Raw genomic sequence first — 21,625 nt, forward strand, 5'->3', positions numbered from 1 at the left:
CTGGAACTCACCAAAAAAGATAAACTACCTCCAAAGACAAAGGAGAAGCCACAATAAGATGGTAGGAGGGGCACAATCACAATAAAATCAAATCCCATAACTACTGGGTGGTGACCACAAACTGGAGAACACTTATACCACAGAAGTCCACCCACTGGAGTGAAGGCTCTGAGCCCCACATCAGGCTTCCCAACCTGGGGGTCCAGCAATGGGAGAAGGAATTCCTAGAGAATCAGACCTCAAAGGCTAGTGAGATTTGATTGCAGGACTTCAACAGCCATGGGGGAAACAGAGACTCAACTTTTCGAGGGCACACACAAAGTAGTGTGTACATCAGGACCAATGGGAAGGAGCAGTGACCCCATAGGAGACTGGAGCAAACATACATGCTAACGTTGGAGGGTCTCCTGCAGAGAAGGGGGGTGGCTGTGTCTCACCATGAGGACAAGGACACTGGGAGCAGAAATTCTGGGAAGTACTCCTTGGCATGAGTCCTCCCAGAGTCCGCCATTAACCCCAACAAAGAGCCCAGGGAGGCTCCAGTGTTGGGTCACCTTAGGCCAAACAATCAACAGGGAGGGAACCCAGCCCTACCTATCTGTAGTCAAGCAGATCAAAGTTTTACTGAGCTCTGCCACCAGAGCTACAGCCAGCTCTAACCAACACCAGTCGCTCCCATCAGGACACTTGCTCAAACCTCTTAGATAGCCTTATCTACCAGAGGGCAGACAGCAGAAAAAAGAAGAACTACAATCCTGCAGCCTGTGGACAAAAAACTACATTCACAGAAAGGTAAACAAGCTGAAAAGGCAGAAGGCTATGTACCAGATGAAGGAACAAGAAAAACCCCAGAAAAACAACTGAATGAAGTGGAGATAGGCAACCTTCCAGAAAAACAATTCAGAATAATGATAGTGAAGATGATCCAGGACTTTGGAAAAAGAATGGAGGCAAAGATTGAGATGATGCAAGAAATGATTAACAAAGACCTACAAGAATTAAATAACAAACAGATAGAGATGAACAATACAATAACTGAAATGAAAACTACACTAGAAGGAATCAATAGCAGAATAACTGAGGCAGAAGAACGGATAAGTGACCTGGAAGACAGAATGGTGGAATTCACTGCTGCAGAACAGAATAAAGAAAAAAGAATGAAAAGAAATGAAGACAGCCTAAGAGACATCTGGGACAATATTAAATGCAACAACATTCACATTACAGGGGTTCCAGAAGGAGAAGAGAGAGAGAAAGGACCAGGGGAAATATTTGAAGAGATTATAGTTGAAAACTTCCCTAACATGGGAAAGGAAATAAACACCCAAATCCAGGAAGCACAGAGAGTCCCATACAGGATAAACCCAAGGAGAAACACACTGAAACACATAGTAATCAAATAGGCAAAAATTAAAGACAAAGAAAAATTATTGAAAGCAGCAAAGGAAAAACAACAAATAACATACAAGGGAACTCCCATAAGGTTAACAGCTGATTTCTCAGCAGAAACTCTACAAGCCAGAAGGGAGTGTCATGACATATTAAAAGTGATGAAAGGGAAGAACCTACAAACAAGAGTACTCTACCCAGTAAAGATCTCATTCAGGTTCAATGGAGAAATCAAAAGCTTTACAGACTAGCAAAACATAACAGAATTCAGCACCACCAAACCAGCTCTACAACAAATGCTAAAGGAACTTCTATAAATGGGAAACACAGGAGAAGAAAAGAACCTAGAAAAACAAACCTAAAACAATTAAGAATATGGTAATAGGAACATACTTATCAATAATTACTTAAAAAGTGAATGGATTATGCTCCAACCAAGAGGCATAGGCTCGCTGAATGTATAAAAAAGCAAGACCCATATATATGCTGTCTACAAGATACCCGCTTCCGACCTAGGGACATATACAGACTGAAAGTGAGGGGATGGAAAAAGATATTCCATGCAAATGGAAATCAAAAGAAAGCTAGAGTAGCAATATTAATATCAGATAAAATAGACTTTAAAATAAAGAATGTTACAAGAGAAAAGGAAGGACACTACATAATGATCAAGGGATCAATCCAAGAAGAAGATATAACAACTTAAAATATATATTCTCCCAACATAGGAGCACCTCAATACATAAGGCATTTGCTAACAGCTATAAAAGAGGAAATCAACAGAAACAGAATAATAGTGGTGGACTTTAACACCTCATTTACACCAATGGACAGATCATCCAAACAGAAAATTAATAAGGAAACACGAGCTTTAAATGACACAACAGACCAGATAGATTTAATTGATATTTATAGGACATGCCATCCCAAAATGGCAGATTACACTTTCTTCTCAAGTGTGCACAGAATATTCTCCAAGATAGATCACACCTTGGGTCACAAATCAAGCCTCAGTAAACTTAAGAAAATTGAAATCATATCAAGAATCTTTTCTGACCAAAACAGTAGGAGATTAGAAATCAATTACATGGAAAAAAAAGTGTAAAGAGCAAAAACACATGGAGACTAAACAATATGTTACTAAATAACCAAGAGATCCCGGAAGAAATCAAAGAGGAAATCAAAAAATACCTAGAGACAAATTACAATGAAAACACGATTATCCAGAACCTATGGGATGCAGCAAAAGCAGTTCTGAGAGGGGAGTTTATAGCTATACAAGCCTACCTCAATAAACAAGAAAAATCTCAAATGAACAATCTAACCTTACAACTAAAGGACTAGAGAAAGAAGAACAAACAAAACCCAAAGTTAGCAGAAGGAAAGAAATACTAAAGATCGGAGCAGAAATAAATGAAATAGAAACAAAGAAAACAATAGCAAAGATCAATAATACTAAAAGCTCATCCTATGATAAGATAAACAAAATTGATAAACCATTAGCCAGACTCGTCAAGAAGGAGAGTGTTCAAATCAATAAAATTATTAGAAATGAAAAAGGAGAAGTTACAACAGACACCGCAGAAATACAAAGCATCCTAAGAGACTACTACAAGGAACTCTTTGCCAATAAAATGGACAACCTGGAAGAAATGGACAAATTCTTAGAAAAGTACAACCTTCCAAGACTGAACCAGGAAGAAATAGAAAATATGAATAAACCAATCACAAGTAAAGATATTGAAACTGTGATTAAAAATCTTCCAACAAACAAAAGTCCAGGACCAGATGGCTTCACAGGTGAATTCTATCGAACATTTAGAGAAGAGCTAACACCCATTATTCTCAAACTCTTCCAAAAAATTGCAGAGGAAGGAACACTCCCAAACACATTCTCTGAGGCCACCATCACCATGATACCAAAACCAGACAAAGATAATACAAAAAAAGAAAATTACAGACCAATGTCACTGATGAATATAAATGCAAAAATCCTCAACAAAATAGTAGCAAACAGAATTCAACAACACATTAAAAGGATCGTAAAACATGATGAAGTGGGATTTATTCCAGGGATGCAAGGATTCTTCAATACACGCAAATCAATCAATGTGATACACCACATTAACAAATTGAAGAATAAAAACTATATGATCATCTCAATAGATGCAGAAAAAGCTTTTGACAAAATGCAACACCCATTTATGATAAAAACTCTCCAGAAAGTAGGCATAGAGGGAACCTACCTCAACATAATAAAAGCCATATATGACAAACCCACAGAAAACATCATTCTCAATGGTGAAAAACAGAAAACATTTCCTCCAAGATCAGGAACAAGGCAAGGATGTCTGCTCTCACCATCATTATCAACATAGTTTGGAAGTCCTAGCCACGGCAATCAGAGAAGAAAAAGAAATAAAAGTAATCCAAATTGGAAAAGAAGAAGTAAAACTGTCACTGTTTTTAGATGACATGATACTATACATAGAGAATCCTAAAGATGTCACCAGAAAACTACTAGAGCTAATCAACGAATTTGGTAAAGTTGCAGTATAAAAAATTAATGCACAGAAATCTCTTGCATTTTTATACACTAATGATGAAAAATCTGAAAGAGAAATTAAGGAAACACTCCCATTTACCATTGCAACAGAAAGAATAAAATACCTAGGAATAAACCTACCTAGGGAGACAAAAGACCTGTATGCAGAACACTATAAAACACTGCTGAAAGAAATTAAAAATGATGCAAACGGGGCTTCCCTGGTGGTGCAGTGGTTGAGAGTCCACCTGCTGATGCAGGGGACACGGGTTCGTGTCCCAGTCCTGGAGGATCCCACATGCCACGGAGTGGCTGGGCCCATGAGCCATGCCCATGAGCCATGGCCGCTGAGCCTGCACGTCCGGATCCTGTGCTCCACAACGGGAGAGGCCACAACAGTGAGAGGCCCACGTACTGTAAAACAAACAAACAAACAAAAAACAAAACAAAACAAAATGATGCACACAAATGGAGAGATATACCATATTCTTGGATTGGAAGAATCAATATTGTGAAAATGACTGTACTACCTAAAGCAATCTACAGATTCAATGCAATCCCTATCAAATGCAATCCCAAATCAAACCTATGACATTTTTTACAGAACTAGAACAAAAATTCTTAAAATTTGTATGGAGACAAAAAAGACCCTGAATAGCCAAAGCGTTCTTGAGGGAAACAAACAGAGCTGGAAGAATCAGACTCCCTGACTTCAGACTATAATACAATGCTACAGTAATCAAGACAATATAGTACTCGCACAAAAACAGAGATATAGATCAGTGGAACAGGATAGAAAGCCCAGAGATAAACCCACACACCTATGGTCAACCAATCTATGACAAAGGACACAAGGATATACAATGGAGAAAAGACAGCCTCTTCAATAAGTGGTGCTGGGAAAACTGGACAGCTACATGTAAAAGAATGAAATTAGAACAGTCCCTAACACCATACAGAAAAATAAACTCAAAATGGATTAAAGACCTAAGTGTAAGACCGGACACTATAAAACTGTTAGAGGAAAACATAGGAAGAACACACTTTGACATAAATCACAGCAAGATCTTTTTTGATCCACCTCCTAGAGTAATGGAAATAAAAACAAATAAACAAATGGAACCTCCTAAAATTTAAAAGCTTTTGCCAAGCAAAGGAAACTACAAACAAGATGAAAAGACAACCCTCAGAATGGGAGAAAATATTTGCAAACGAATCAACGGACAAAGGATTAATCTCCAAAATATATAAACAGCTCATGCAGCTCAATATTGAAAAAAAACAAACAACCCAATCCAAAAATGGGCAGAAGACATAAACAGACATTTCTCCGAAGAAGACATACAGATGGCTAAGAAGCACATGAAAAGCTGTTGAACATCACTAATTATTAGAGAAATGCAAATCCAAACTACAATGAGGTATCACCTTACACCAGTTAGAATGGGCATCATCAGAAAATCAACAAACAACAAATGCTGGAGAGAGCGTGGAGAAAAGGGAGCTCTCTTGCACTGTTGGTAGGAATGTAAATTGATACAGCCACTATGGAGAACAGTATGGAGGTTCCTTAAAAGACTAAAAATAGAATTAGCATATGATCCAGCAATCCCATTACTGGACACATACCCAGAGAAAACCATAATTCAAAAAGACACATGCAGGGCTTCCCTGGTTGCGCAGTGGTTGGGAGTCCACCTGCCAATGCGGGGGACACGGGTTTGTGCCCTGGTCCGGGAGGATCCCACCTGCCGCGGAAGGGCTGGGCCCATGGGCCATGGGCGCTAGCCTGCGCGTCCAGAGCCTGTTGCTCCATGGTGGGAGAGACCACAATGGTGAGAGGCCCGCGTACTGCAAAAAAAAAAAAAAAGAAAAGACACATACAGCCCAGTATTCATTGCAGCACTAATTACAATAATCAGGTCATAGATACAACCTAAATGCCCATCGACAGACAAATGGATAAAGAAGTTGTGGTACCTATATACAATGGAATGTTACTCAGCCATAAAAAGGAACGAAATTGGGTCATTTGTAGAGACGTGGATGGATCTAGAGACTGTCATACAGAGTGAAGTAAATCAGAAAGAGAAAAAACAGATATCGTATATTAATGCATATATGTGGAACGTAGAAAAATGGTACAGATGAACTGGTTTGCAGGGCAGAAATTGAGACACAACTGTAGATAACAAACGTATGGACACCAAGGGGGGAAAGCTGTGCGAGTGGGTGTGAGGGTGGTACTGTGATGAACTGGGAGATTGGGATTGACATATATACACCAATGTGTATAAAATGGATAACTAATAAGAACCTGCTGTATACAAAAATTAATAAAAGAAAAGAAAAAGAAGTCACAGTTTTTAAAAGATTATGTCAGAATTTAAAAAGCTACACCCTCTTTGACCAGTTAAGATCCATTGTCAATGACAACTAAAAAATGTTTCAGTTCATTGACCAAGGGATGAATGAGTTCATTTTGAAGTGCTCATTTGTGGCTTTGTCTTATTTTATGAAAGATAAGATAAAACCAAGATAATATTTTCTGAATTATATCTTGGTCACTCTGACCTTTCATGGTACTTAATATATTTCTTGTCTGTTTTAGTTTTCTGATGTGTGTGGTTAACCTCATGCTTTGTTCTTCCTTTGGCATTCAGTCAGGGGGTTGAATTGGTACTTATGGCATGTAATTTAGGCTTGCCCTGATGAAATGTGTTAATTTCCGCAGCTGTGTAAACTGAAAAAGGAAATATCATGTAGATATGCCTGGAATTAAGAACTACTGTTTACACATTTGGCTAAGTTAATAAGGTTAAATTTGAAGGTAAAATATGTATATTTAATATATATATATATTTTTGTCAGTGGTTATATCTCAAAAAGTAATATTATGATGAACAGATGCCCTTATGTGATATGGGAGTCCAAACAATTGAAAACCAAATTAATCATTTATTAAGAAATTAATATTTTATGTGCATAATATCTCTAAAGCTCATGCCAAAATGATTTAGATCAGATAAGACTAAAAAACAACAAATAAAATTGAGGTTATTCTTTTAGGCAATTAGAATAGTTCTCATTAGTCTGTAATCTAAAATTTATTTATTTGAATTAGTTATTTTACATATATTAATATTTTATCCTATTCTTTGAAAGAGATCATCTGTTTGTTCATCATCACAGATTTATTCCATCATATCCTTTTTTAGTGAAAAGAATGCTGATCCATGACCTTATCAACAAGAAGCGGGAATGATTTTTGAACATTTCTCCAACTAATAAATTAAATACCTGACCTAACAGTAACCTTTGTCTAGAAGGCTCTGTGGTTTTATATAAAAGTGGAAGAATGTGTGTCCTCTCTTTGAAACACCAGACTATGCTATTTTATTCCCCCTTTTCTCCCATTCTTCTGTAAGAGTGCATTTATATACTCTGAATATTCTCCAGGGAACTTTGTGGCAATCTCTAGTCTTCATTTGTTTACTTTCTCATGCATCTATTGCAAGGTCCTCACAGGATAATCAAAGCCAACTGCTTTATGTAACAGCCAGTTTTGACACAGAAAGCTTTGGCACTAGACAAGAAACCTTGTAGAAGCAAGGGGTAGAATCTTACCCCATCCTTTTATGTGGCTGGAAAGCATACATGTTGTGATGTTGATACTAGATACATTTGTCTAACATTCAGTTTAGATTAAGAATCCAGCTAGATTATTCTTCTGGAATAATGGGATTCAAATTTCCTATTTACATACATAACCTGGCAGCTAGGTGTAATCATAGAGTATATAAAGAAATGACTTTAAAATTTATAATGGGGACTTCCCTGGTGGTCCAGTGATTAAGATTCCATGCTTCTGGGCTTCTCTGGTGGCACAGTGGTTAAGAATCTACCTGCCAATTCAGGGGACACGGGTTCGAGCCCTGGTCTGGGAAGATGCCACATACCACAGAGCATCTCAGCCCGTGCACCACAACTACTGAGCCTATGCTCTAGAGCCCAAGAGCCACAACTACTGAGCCGTGAGCTGCAACTACTGAAGCCCATGTGCCTAGAGCCCATGCTGTGCAACAAGAGAAGCCCCTACTGGCCGGAACTAGAGAAAGCCCGTGTGCAACAATGAAGACCCAATGCAGCCAAAAATAAAAAATAAATTTAAAAAATACATTAAAAAACAAAAACTGATTAAAAAAAAAAGAAAGACTCCACTCTTCCAGTGGAGGGGGAACAGGTTAGATCCCTGGTGGGGAACTAGATCCCACATGTCACACAGTGAAGACAAACAATTTTAAAAATCAATAAAAAAAATAAAATTAAATTTAAAAAATTAAAAAATGAAATTTATAATGTAGAAACCCAGAAACACTATAGTAGAGAAAAACTGTAGTACTGAGGTGTCATAAACATGCACTGCTTTTACTCTGTTTCTTAGCTATTTGTAGTCTTTTTCATTATTCACCAATTACTCTTTTCCTTTTTAATTCATTAAAACAAAAGGACTATTTAATTTAATAAAAATATAAAGTAATGAAATATAAATATAAAAGAATCAGCCTATTGATGATTTTTGTTCTAAATATCATAATTGTAAAAATAGTTTATTAGATTTGGAAACTCTGTGCTTGTATTTAGGAATTTCAAAATAAACCAATGAGGTTAAAACACTCTACATATATTTTTAAGTATCTTTTAACAATTATTAAGAGAAACCAATTCTGTTGGAAGAGTTTATTTAATACTTCTCTTGCTTTGCAAATCTCTATTCTAAAAATAAAAACAAATTTTTGCTTCAATTTTTAGGTGGTTGTCCTAATAATTTTCCTCCCCTTCTTTCATGGCAGAAAAATGAAAAAACAAAAACCCACCACAGTCTCTTAAATTTTCATTGATTTGAGAATACAAAATTTGGTGGATAATTTGTGAAAACATTGGTGATATTCAGACTTGTTAATGCAGCTTGTCTGCCGTGCCCGTAGAGACAACAATCCATCCGCCAGAGCTTTAACAAGATAACACGCTTCACTTGCTGGTGAAGTCACATCCAAAGAGTGGTTTTAATGTTCTAGAGATGTAAATGGGGTGTATGGTAGAATGGTAATAAAAAAGCAATTTCATTTAGGAAAACTCATTTCTTAGTGTATATCCTGTGAAGAGATATTGTTTGATTAAAATAAAAGACATTAAAATTCGATAAAGATAGAACTATCATGGTTGAAGGAAGTTGAGTAATTTTAAAGCTAATTATGCTTGTGGTTAATCTTGTGAGTGTGTGGCTGATATACATGATGCAAAATTTGTATGTTTCCATGAAACTGTATCTTGAAACAAGAAGAGTAAAATTCTGTGTTGGGCACATGGAGACATGCTGACAAGGAGAACAAGCAGAAGAATAAGCACAGAAAATAAGAGTAAGAATATGAGGGTTTCCTTACAAAAAAAAATCTGAAAACAATGCTCTGTTAGATACATTTGTCAAACATTTGTATTTAGTGAAAGAAGAAATGCAACAGGGTTTATCACCCAGCTTGTAGAAGACCCTGTCTGTCAAGAGTCCCTATTCCTCTCATTTGTTACATATATGCCTCTAGATTTGACTTCACACTTTTCTGAACTTATTTTCTCATCTATAAGGTGGAGCTAATGATATCTGTTCTGCATAAATCATATTGCAAAGAATCCAAAAACATGATGTCCATTGTAGAATTACATAGTTTCTTTAAAATATTTTTATTAATAGTTTTATAAGATTCATTACAGAAACTGGTTTAACTCTTGAAGTCTGCAGTCAAAATCTAAAAAGGATTTCCAGACATCAAACAGAACAAGTAGACAATAAATTAAGCAATGATCTAATTTATTTTGGCAATGGTTTAGGCAGTTTCCCCTATAAAGTGGCAGTGACATCAACGTTGGCATACATGCTTCCTGGATCAAAAAAATAAATGCATAAGGGAAATTCTGAGACGTTCTTTTATGATTAAACTGCAAAATTTACCCAATTGCTGCTGCACTGGCTTAAGCTGGCCTGCTTCCAGCACACAGCAGTGCATAATTATACCAGCTGTTTGATGGAGGAGCTCGCGTCATGCTGAGAGAAATTAGTTTCCGTCTTCCATCCAATGTAAAGAACTACACCTCAATTACATCACATGTTTAAGAAGACTTATTGTTTTTTCTCTTAATATGACTAAGCATTTTATCATGTGTGATACATGTTTAGTCTAAGGCAAATTTTAATTTGTTCAACAAATGTACACTTGAGAAATTAAGGATAAAGTATAAACGTACTTACAGAGTATAATGAGTTGTGGAATTAAATGTTGAAAATAATTTCTTCTAATCCTTTATTTATTTCTCTAATACATAGAGCTGTGGCAGCTATTTTAGGAACATAAAATAAATTTGAACCTCACAAAAGTCATGGACAATTTCAGAGGATACAGTGAGAAAATAAAAGAGATGTACATACAAAACTTTGCATAATTTATAAAATGCCCTGAGGCCTAATACCATGAATACATTGTATGAACAATATCATGAACAACAAGCCCTTATTTTAAAGAATAACCCTAACAAGAATCTCCCAATAATAATAAAAACAGCATTCAGAACAGCTGTGGTAGCCACCATTTATTGACTGTTCACTTCATGAGAAGCAGCATACTTTATGTGTATTTATTTTTTTAATCAGCTAAACAAATATACTATTATTAACCACATTTCATAGGTGAGATAAGTAATGCCTACACTATACATTAAATTTCATCCCAAGTTTACACAGATACGAAGTGGCTATGTCAAATAAAGCTCAGATGAACTATGGGAAATGAAGCAAAGCAATTCCTATTTTGAAGATACAAGGCTGGGCCAGGAATGAGCAATAGGGATCTTCCTAAGGATGATGACAAACTACATACTGAAAATTCAGGAGGGGATTATTGTTGCATCCTATGCTGAGTCACAGCCTTTGTACAGAATTTCTACACAAATATTTCTCCATGATTTTGGATTTTATCCTGATCCCCTTACTTTGTTTAGGATCAGACTGTCCAGATTATAAACATAATGGGGGTGTAGTTGACCACATTTTCCAACATTGGGAAGAGTTATCCTTTCTCACATTCATTCACTGTTCATAGCTACCTTTGCCTATTGGGTTGATTTCAGGGCTAGTATTAGGGTATGCTTGCTGCTATAACAACCCCAAATCTCAATGACTAAGCACAATACCATTTTTTTCTTCTTGTATCACTGTCCAGAGTAGGTCAGAGGTGAGGTTCTTTGTTGTTACACAATTTGCTAGGTCTTAGACTCCTCTCTTGATCCTTTGAATCTGCCAGACAAGGAGAGAGAGAGATGGAGGAGCTTTGTGTGGGGCATTTATGAATTGGGTCTGCAGGTGGTAAATGACACTCCTGCACACACTGGTCACATCAGTCACATACTTGCTATCCACCAACAAGAGAGAATGGGAAGGACTTCCCTGGTGGTGCAGTGGTTAAGAATCCACCTGCCAATGCAAGGGACATGGGTTTGAGCCCTAATCCGTGAAGATCTCACATGCCATGGAGCAACTAAGCCTGTGTGCCACAACTACTGAGCCTGTGCTCTAGAGCCCATGAGCCACAACTACTGAGCCTGCGTGCCACAGCTACTGAAGCCCGTGTGCCTAGAGCCCGTGCTCTGCAACAAGAGAAGCCACCGCAATGAGAAGTCTGTGCACCACAACGAAGAGTAGCCCCTGCTTGACGCACCTAGAGAAAGCCCACATGCATCAATGAAGACCCAGACAGCCAAAAACAAATAAATAAAATAAATAAATTTATAAAAAAAAAGAGAGAGAGAATGGGAAATATTTTCTTGATGTATGCCCAGGAGAAAAGGGAAATTGTTTTGTAAATATAAACCAGTCTCTGTCATTTTGCCCAAGAACTGTTTACTGATTCAAATAAACTATGCAACAGTTATTTAGCATTCCTTCCATTACTAGTGACTAAATGTATATGCTGCGTGGTGTGAATGCCCAATTTTTTCAAATAAAATGATTTGCCTCTGAGGTCAAAGAGTAGCCAAGATGCTTATTTTAAATAAACTTTTTTGTTGAAGTATAATAGAGTTAAATAAAAGTACACATACTCTAACTGTACTTTCACAAACCAAAAACAACCATATAAGCAGCACCCAGATCAAGAAACAGAACATTACCTATGTCTAGAATTCCATTTAGGGCCTCCTTCCAGTTCCCTTTTAGTACATGTCTTTTGGTGCACATATGTATGGTGTTATTTTAAGTACATACATACGAGTAGAATTATGGGGAAGAAGACACATAATTTTTTCAGTTTTAGCACATGCTGTCAAGCTAAGCAATATTCCAAAGTTGTTATGCCAATTTACACTCCCGCCCACAGAACATAGACTTTTGGGCATGCCACATCCTCTCCAATAGTTGGTGTTTTCTGTCTTTTTCATTTTAGCCATTCTGTTGGCATGTAAACTATTTCATTGTGATTTGATTATATTTTCTTGAGGAGCTAAGTTTATTAAACATCCTTTCAGCCACTAAGTTTTCTGGTTTATATGAAAATCTCACTCTTATATATTATTTTTTTCTTTTTCTTTTCAAAGTATAACTTGAAAATTTAGAAGATGCCTTTGTGTTTTTACCTTTGTTTTCAACAAGATGAGAATGTAGGAATTATGCATAGAGTGATATCTGCAGTCTAGATTCCAGCTTTTTCACCATGGAGCAAAGTGGGAATAGGGAGCTGACCCATTTGATCACAAGTCCTTTATGTAAACCAAAGAATCACCTATTTTCTACTCTCACCTGAACTTGGCAGGAAAATGTTTTTATTATGTGAAAATAATAATTATTATTAAATAAAAATAATTTATTATTTTTGTAATTTGTAAAATATGTGGTTTCTGAAAAAATGTTCATTTTGAAGAAATCCATAAGAAAAGTAAAGCACACTACTGAATAGAAATTGCTCATGAAAATTTCTCTCAATTTTTCTTTGACTTAAAAAAAATTGCAATCATATGTTATATGTAAGTTTAAGCAATTTAAAGAGATGAAGCTTAGGCCTGTGTTATCTTTATGTTAACAATTATGACATTTTAATTGAGATTAAGGCACAGTCTAAACTTCCAAAGTCAACTCAATATGGAAAAAATGACTTCAGAAAGTAAATTAAAATACCAAACTGTGTTCAGAAGGAGTTCAGGACATAGAAGTAGAATTGAACAATGGAAAAACTGGAGTTATTCTTCTTCTTTTTTTTTTTTTTTTTTTTGCGGTACGCGGGCTTCTCACTGTTGTGGCCTCTCCCATTGCGGAGCACAGGCTCCGGACGCGCAGGCTCAGCGGCCATGGCTCACGGGCCCAGCCGCTCCGCGGCATGTGGGATTTTCCTGGACCGGGGCACGAACCCGCGTCCCCTGCATCGGCAGGCGGACTCCCAACCACTGTGCCACCAGGGAAGCCCTGGAGTTATTCTTGACAACAAAGATAGATTAAAACCTTTAGCAATTTCTAAAACTACAGAGATTATAGTGACCCTTTCAATGTTTAATTTAAATTAAAAGAATACAAAACCATAAAGCAAACATAAGAAATTCTAGCAAAATGAGATTTAGTCTTATGGTTACTAAGCAATGATCTTTTATGTATCAAATTATTTTGAAAAATAATGCCCTTGCTTTGCTCACATCCTAACACTGCTAAATACCTGTGAACCATCAGAATAAAGACTGAGAGAGAATCACTGACATCTAGGCTCCCAAGATAATACTAAATGTTAGAGCACTAGAGAAAACCATTTCCTCTCCCCAGACCTTGTTTCCCATTATAATCTCCAAGCCCAGATCTGCCTTCAACTTGGGGTACTAATACAGGATTTCTCTCCTTAGCTGTTCAGTTTTTTGTGAATATCTAAAGATGATTAAAACAGAAACATTTTGTAGTCCACTATTAAAGACAACATTTTATTATTCTCAGACAATATGTAGTGTATTTGTTCTCCATTTTTGTCCTAATGAATTCAATTTTAATGAATATTATGTGAAAATACGTTGCTACATATAATATTAAAGCCTTAGCATGTCAGTGAACATGAAATGAGTTAATCTTAGGAAAGTTATTAATACATTTTATAGTATTATTACTGCTTTAAAATACTAATGACTTTCATGCACTAGGTCGGCTCATGTGATAAGAAAGCAATTAGCATACTACCAATGCAAATATTATGATAAGAGTTTTATATTGAATCACTAGCTTTGATAAAAGCCTGGTAGTTTCCATTTAATAACTGATTTATGTGCTTTAGGTAATGTACTAATACCCACTATGGACATGGCATTTAAGATAAACATATATTCTGTTTATCGTTTTCCAAATGTATTTCCATTAAAAGGAGCTAGATATTGACAGAGTTGCTTATCTATAGACAGACAAAATAATTTAGCTTTACTTAATTCTTCAATTGCAAATAATGATTAATTTTACCAGCTACTTTTCCAGACTTAATTTCTATCATTTCCCCCCAAATATCCTGCAACACGACTTACAGAAAAAATTGAGCAGTTCTCCCAAGCCATGTAATGAATCCTTTACACTTTCATCCTTTCCCTGGAATGACCATCTCCACTTGTGATTTCCACACTGATTATCTTCCAGTGTTAAGTCAAACTTCATTTTCAATGCAGCCTGTTCTGATTTCTAGGCCGTTAGATATTTTCTTCTTTGGGCTCTCCTAGCACATTTTTTCACACTCTATTATAGCATGTTTACATTACTATTAAATTATTTTTATACATCATTCTCCTTTTCAATATGATTCAAAGACTCAGTGTTATGGCATATCATGGAGACTTTCACAATTTTTTTTTTTTTACGAATGAATGAATGAATACATTATAGTTTGGCATTGAAAAATAGCTTACAAGTGTAGTAAAAATGAACATTATTTTCAGTTTATATGCATGCCATTTTAAACCTACACATATTCTAAGAAGTTCATGGGAATTCTTTTTAAATGATGACAATTTTTACTACTATATTTCAATTTTCTTGGCCTGTTTCATACTTTTATCTAGTCAGCAAGCATCGATCACTCATTATGTGCTTCACATTGACTTCTACTAATGATGCAGCAGTGAACAAAACAGAGAAATTCTCCACTTTAGAGTCCTTACTTTAGAGTCAGGGAAGGCAGAATATAAACAAATGAATATGTGACGTGCAATGTCAATCCAAGAAATGCACAGCCTCTTAGATTAAGTTTAAAGACAATTCATTCGAATTTACCTACTAAATACTGAAATTCTGCTGAGAATAAGAAAAAAAATTACCTGATATGTTGAATTTTCTGTATAAAATCCAGAATGCTTATAGATGTTCAAATGCCCCATATATTTGTCTGTCAATTTAAAGAGAGTTGGAGAGATTTGTGTGAAGACAAGTCATAAAAATGAACCAGTGTCACCTAGTATCAAATTGGCTTCCTTATAGATCTTGATACACTTCTTGAAATTTCCAACCACTTTCACAGACTATATTGATAATTTGTATTTTATATATTTCTACTTTTCATATACACTTTAAATTAAATTGGCATTGGAACCAACTTTATCAACATTATTGTATTTTACTCTTAGGTCTTAGAAAATTAATTATTGCCTCTTGACCATGGATAATATCTATCTATCTGCTCTATTGGTTTCAAACAGAATTATCCAAACCAAAGGTCAGTTAACATCATTGAAATACAGATCCAGTTGTGAAAGTCTAACACTCCTTCAACTTTTTTGTTGTTGTTGTTTTTATGTTTTTTGTTTTTTGCGGTACGTGGGCCTCTCACTGTTGTGGCCTCTCCTGTTGCGGAGCACAGGCTCCGGACGTGCAGGCTCAGTGGCCATGGCTCACAGGCCCAGCCGCTCCGCAGCATGTGGGATCTTCCCGGACCAGGGCACGAACCTGTGTCCCCTGCATCGGCAGGTGGACTCTCAACCACTGTGCCACCAGGGAAGCCCACTCCTCCAATTTTTACCAGGGAAAATACTTATTTGACTAGCACTCTAATTTAATATTACATTTACAAAAGGAGAGACTTCTAATTTAAGAGCATATAAAAACAAAGTATACTTTATCTCACTTAAATATGGGCAAACTTGAACGGAACCAATGTTTAAATGGTATTTTTAATACTTGGCACATTAATGAATAGAGTGGGACACTTAATATCAGGTAATAAGAATTATAGCATTACAATTGATGGAAACTCAGGATCTCAACTACTATAAATAAATCCAGGGGGTGTTTACATGAATCCAGTACTGCAGCATACAAACTGTTCATATTAGCATACAGGCATTATTCTCTGATCTCTAGATTAGTTTATGAAATAGATAAAATGCTTGAAAAATAAGGAAGGTTTTCATTATTCTTTATTACATGTTAATTAATATAATTTTTACAGGAGTATTTTTTTTTTATGTGAGGGTTAGTTAATTTAAAAAACCTGATAAAAATAAAGATTAATAGCTTAGTATTTCATAAATATAAAATTTTGAAAACTCCAAAGGCAATAAAATTAAACTAATGGTTAACATTTATTCTTTTAACTAACATTTGGCTAGCTTGCTATTTCAAGTCAGTCTGATGTAATTTAGTTGATGAAAATTATAATTGACATTTAATAAGTGTGTTGATTAAAATATATGTTGTTTTGTCTTCCATTTCAGATGGCAATTACCTGCTTAAGCATCTTTTCATTTCACAGATTAATAAGAACAATAGAATTTTAATATTCCTCTGGCACCAAGACTGTTCTTTATATGATTTATACTATATAAGATTTTCACAGTACAGAATTTACTTTCTAGTGTTAAATTAGGTATCTTCCTGAGAGCACTGAGCCATATTTTCCTGGTGTGCACAATCTATGCCCTGGGAGTAACTGAAGCATATTGGGAGCTGTGTGAACTCCTATAGGCCAGTGGGGTGCTATTTAGTAAATAACTACTTAAAGTAAATGGTATTCACCATTTCTTCCTCATTCTAAATTTATCATTTTTAGTTTCTAACCTCTGTAGACAATGCAACCTTCTTACTTTCTCCCCTGTCTTCAGTCCCGTGTTCACCTAGGACAGGAGTGGGTCAGAGACTGTTAACAGTAAGAGGGGCCCAACAGCTGAGAAGGACAGAACCCAGTCTAGGAATTTCTCCTCTATCTCTTCATCTCCTCCAACTATACTTTCCTCTATACAGAATCTTTCCTTCTTTGATTTTCTGTAAAGATTGATGAAAAATTGGAGTTTTCCTACTACATTCTTTGGTCCTTTCTTCTGTAAGTCTGCATTTTTCTTCCTGCTGCACGCTGGTACTTAAGAAGTCTTCATTTGACTTGCCTTTAATAAGACATTAATTCCTCTGATTTTACTAAACATCACAGATAGAAAAAATCATAAGTGATCTAACAGCTTTCATGAAAAGGAATTTCATTTAAGGACATCAAGTTTTTATCATATTTACAGTAAAAATTGCAGGTGATTAACTATTGTTTTGCACTTACCCATGCTCTACTTGCCTCAGGTAAATTATCCCATATCTCAGACATAGTATTGTAACAAATTCCCAGAAGCAGCTTTATGCAGCCTTCTTGTCTCATATTCTCTTGGTCCTGTTAGCTTGTTATGTACATTGGATATTTTAGACTGGGAAATGGCATAATATTCCCATTTGACTTGAGAGTTCTATGCAACTAAGTTTTACCTAAATATAATCATTTAGATAATAAATATTATCTACTTTATTTGCTAGTATTTCCTTATACTATGACACATAAGCAGAAAGAATTTGTTTAAATAAACCAACTTTTGCTTAAATGTAAAAGAAATTTTACACAGAAGAAAAAGTTGTATCATCAATATCATTAAGAACACAACCAACACAAAAATCTTGCCATTTGAAGCATTTTCCTGGAAACCATTTGAGAATACTGAATTGAATATAGTTAAGTATCATTGTGAACAGTCAAAATCAACAACATTAGAAATCTGCTCATTGACTAGATTGGCTTGTCATTCCACTTGCCTTGTTTTGATACTCTATGAAACCACATCAGAGAGAATGATGAGACACAAACCCTAGTGAGTCTCAGAAGTCTTTAAAAGGCAATGTCCCATGTTCTTGCAGAGCTTTTCTTTTAAAGCCTCCTTCAGTGTTGCCAATGCTTTTGGCAATAAACACTTAATGTGTTTTGGGGTATCTTGGTTTTGAAATATATGATATTGAAATGAAAGCCTTTTGGATCTGCTTTGATTATGATAAAAATTGAAGCAACATATATCAAACCCTTGTGTATTCATGTTAAACTAGTATTTGAGTAGCAATATAGTAAGCATTAAAAAGATTCTGTTAATATGAGATATGATGCATATCATTTGTGGACTTACAATTCTACCTATATTGTTGATAGATCACCATAAATACTGAAGAGTTTGAATAGGTCCTTGGAGCATAGTGGAATAAAAACATTTTCCTTGAGTTTTGGTCTCACCTCTGCCATTTGTTAGCTTTGGATATTGATCAATTTATTTAACCTAATTTGTGTGTCAGTTTCCTATTTTTTTAAAACTTAGATAGTGATGCTTACTTTATAGCATTGATGTACTAAGTAATTGAGCTAATATATAAATATATTTTTTTATTGTTCCTTACACTTAGATGCTAAATACATTTTAAGTTGTTTTCTTATTGAATAAAAAAATAAACTCAAATTTTGCTCCTTTGAATAAGAATGGTAGTAATAGGACTTTGTGAGCTATTATAGACACAGATATGAACTGAATGGAAAATTATTCTTCCTATTTCCTCAGACTTACATACATTCACTGTTACCAAATTTCTTGAGAAGGGGTCATTGGTAAGATATACAGATATTGTGGTTTTATTGAAATAACGTGTTCAAAAATTTTTAGTGACCTGATATTATCCAAGGTATGCCTCAAAGCTAAACTTTAAATTTGCAAATTTATTTGTGAATATGTGAAGTGCCACATCTAATCTCCTTATGATTTGGGAAATAACAATTCAAATTTCTCTCCAACTTTGAGAAAGAAAGTTCTTTTATGTCTACTCCCCAGACCTTCTGTATCTATGCTGTACTTCGAGTTGGCCCCCACTGCCATATTTCACACCCTGAATTTCAAATGATTGTTTACTTGCATGGCTCTCTTCAGTTCAGTTCACTTAGCAGCATTCCAAGACTCTGCTAGGAGTTAGTGTTAAAATAAATCAAAGATGTTCCCTGCTATCCGTAGCAGGGTGAGGATTCAGGGAGAAATCCTTGATAGCAGGACCTGTCACCATGTTGGTGCTGCTTAGCTACTAACTCAGGGCCAACACCTGGTTGCCACTCAGTACGTGTTTCCTGAATGAATAAATGAATATACCATGTTATTACCTCAGTGGAAGGATTTAACAACATCTTTTAAAATGCATTCTCCACTCTCCCTCACAGTTTACCCAGAACCAAGGTTTGCAGCTGTGAGGAAAATAGAAGGGCTAGTTTCTCTCATTCTTACTCTACTTTTAATGTAGCCTAGTCTTATTCTGATCCAAATTTATTACATTTCTTGATATAGAACTATGCCCTTGATATATTAAGTGAAAGAATATTAGGTTAAAATTGGATGTTCAGCATGATGTCATTTAAAAAAAAAAGTAAAAGTGTGTTTGTCTTAGTAAAAATATAGGTGAATATAAACCTGGATGCTTACAGTAGCTGTCATTGTATGGTTGAACTAAGAATAAACTTTATTTCTCTGAATGTTTGTAATAAACATGTATTCCTTTTATAGAAAGGAAAAATCAGCTATTTTTAAAACAGAGAAGTGGCTTTGACTAGAAACAATGTAAAATGACCCAGGGTCTGGATTTAAGTCTATTTACATACAAGAGGGGTATTTTGGCTGCTTAAAGTATGGTTCTTAGAAACTTTACCCCTTATAAGCTTAGCTCATGGCTGGAAGGGATGAGTCCATGAAAGTATATTTGCTGGGTTTCACTAGAATTTGCATTATTTCTCTTAATTAACTCTGTAATGCTAAGGATGATCCTTATCCCAACTTGCCAACTTCGCCATTGGTGCTAATCCCTTTAACAAACTGTCCTTGGCTATGAACTGCAATCATCACTGTGTGCTTGTCTGCTAGAGATTCAGACCAGTTAACCTCAGTCCTAAGAACTTTTTAAAAACAACCAGAAAAAACTCTTTTTTTTCTTCTTCCTCTATAGCTGTAGGCCATTGTTCTGTGTCCTTCTATCTTTTGACATTATGAATGATGTCCTTCCTTTAGTCACACGGTTACCTTGAAGATATTTATAGATCAAGTTCAGATCCCTCTGAGGGAGCACTTCAGTTTGCACTCTTCAAGCTCAGCGTTTTGTGTCCTCCAAACCTCCTTTTGTAACATATTTATTCTGGCAAAAATGTTCTGTATTAGGAAACATTTTTTTGTTGTTGTTGTTATATTCTTTTTACCCACTGTTGATGCAAAACAAACAAACAAAAATCAAAGGCAATGAAAAAAAAGAGTTAGTCATACCAGGAGATTTTTGTTGTTCACATAGTCATCATTACTTGTCACATAATTTCTACCCCTTCTTATTTACATTCCGTTTTCTTTGGAAATGACATTGGCTTGTTTCTCCTAGTGCACCAAAACCATTTTTGTACATTCTTATTAGTCTCCTCACTTTTCTCATATATGTCATTCTTCAAATGTTTTATTTATCTACAGTCTAGGTATAATCTTATATTTTGCTAAGTTGCAGTCACATCAGAGTGAATCTTACTGTGTTATAAACATATTTTGCCACAAAGCAAATAGGACACAGTGGGTGTTCTTTCTGATTTCAGGTCACTATTGTAAAACTATTTGTGCTAGAACAAATTAAATCATGTGTGGGCTACAATGAAACTAAAATTCTCTTCCCTCTCTTCAACTCATTCTTTTAGACTAAGATCCTATTGTACATGATGAAAATATGGCTATTAATCCACTAAATGTTTAGTTTTTGATTATGTATAGATTTAAATTATTTTTAGCAAATTTAATTTCTTTAATGTTAGGGCACATCATCTTAAAAATGTTGAATATGTTGATTACTGTTAGGTATGAGCTAATACTCCGTTTTTATTGATTAAAATGATTGACAAACCAAAAACTGAATTTAATAATCCAATTTATGAAAAGTAAGGAGGAATATCTGGGAATGATACAAGCCCATTAATCCTACATATCCCATACGTTCAGCCATTCACATATGAATACATAAGTGAATGAATGAATATATGCGTGTTCAGCATACGTGTGTGTGTATGTATGTATTCAGCATACGTGTGTGTGTGTGTGTGTGTGTGTGTGTGTGTGTGTGTGTGTGTGTGTGTATGTATGCAGTGCTTACGGTAACCCTATAGTAGTAGATATTTTTTACCCTGCTTTACTGATGAGGCAGCTGGGGATAAAAAGCTTATCACACCTGAAAGTAGGTATTAGCAATTTATAGTTTTTACATTTCACTACATTTGCAGACTACTATTTGTCAATAAAAAGACGACACAGTTCTAAGGCCTGTCTTGAGGGAGTCAGAGTGCTATAATTTTA

General features: G+C 35.4%; 1 protein-coding gene across 1 annotated transcript in view; it reads left to right on the forward strand.

Annotated features, from left to right (window-relative positions):
- PCDH9 (protocadherin 9) overlaps positions 1–21,625 on the forward strand; it is a gene marked incomplete at its 3' end in the record, with an annotated part of 981,324 nt that overhangs the window by 836,245 nt on the left and 123,454 nt on the right. The gene's annotated exons all lie outside the window — the stretch shown is intronic.

Source organism: Stenella coeruleoalba, assembly GCF_951394435.1.
Source record: "Stenella coeruleoalba genome assembly, chromosome: 18".
Classification (NCBI taxonomy): Eukaryota; Metazoa; Chordata; class Mammalia; order Artiodactyla; family Delphinidae; genus Stenella; species Stenella coeruleoalba.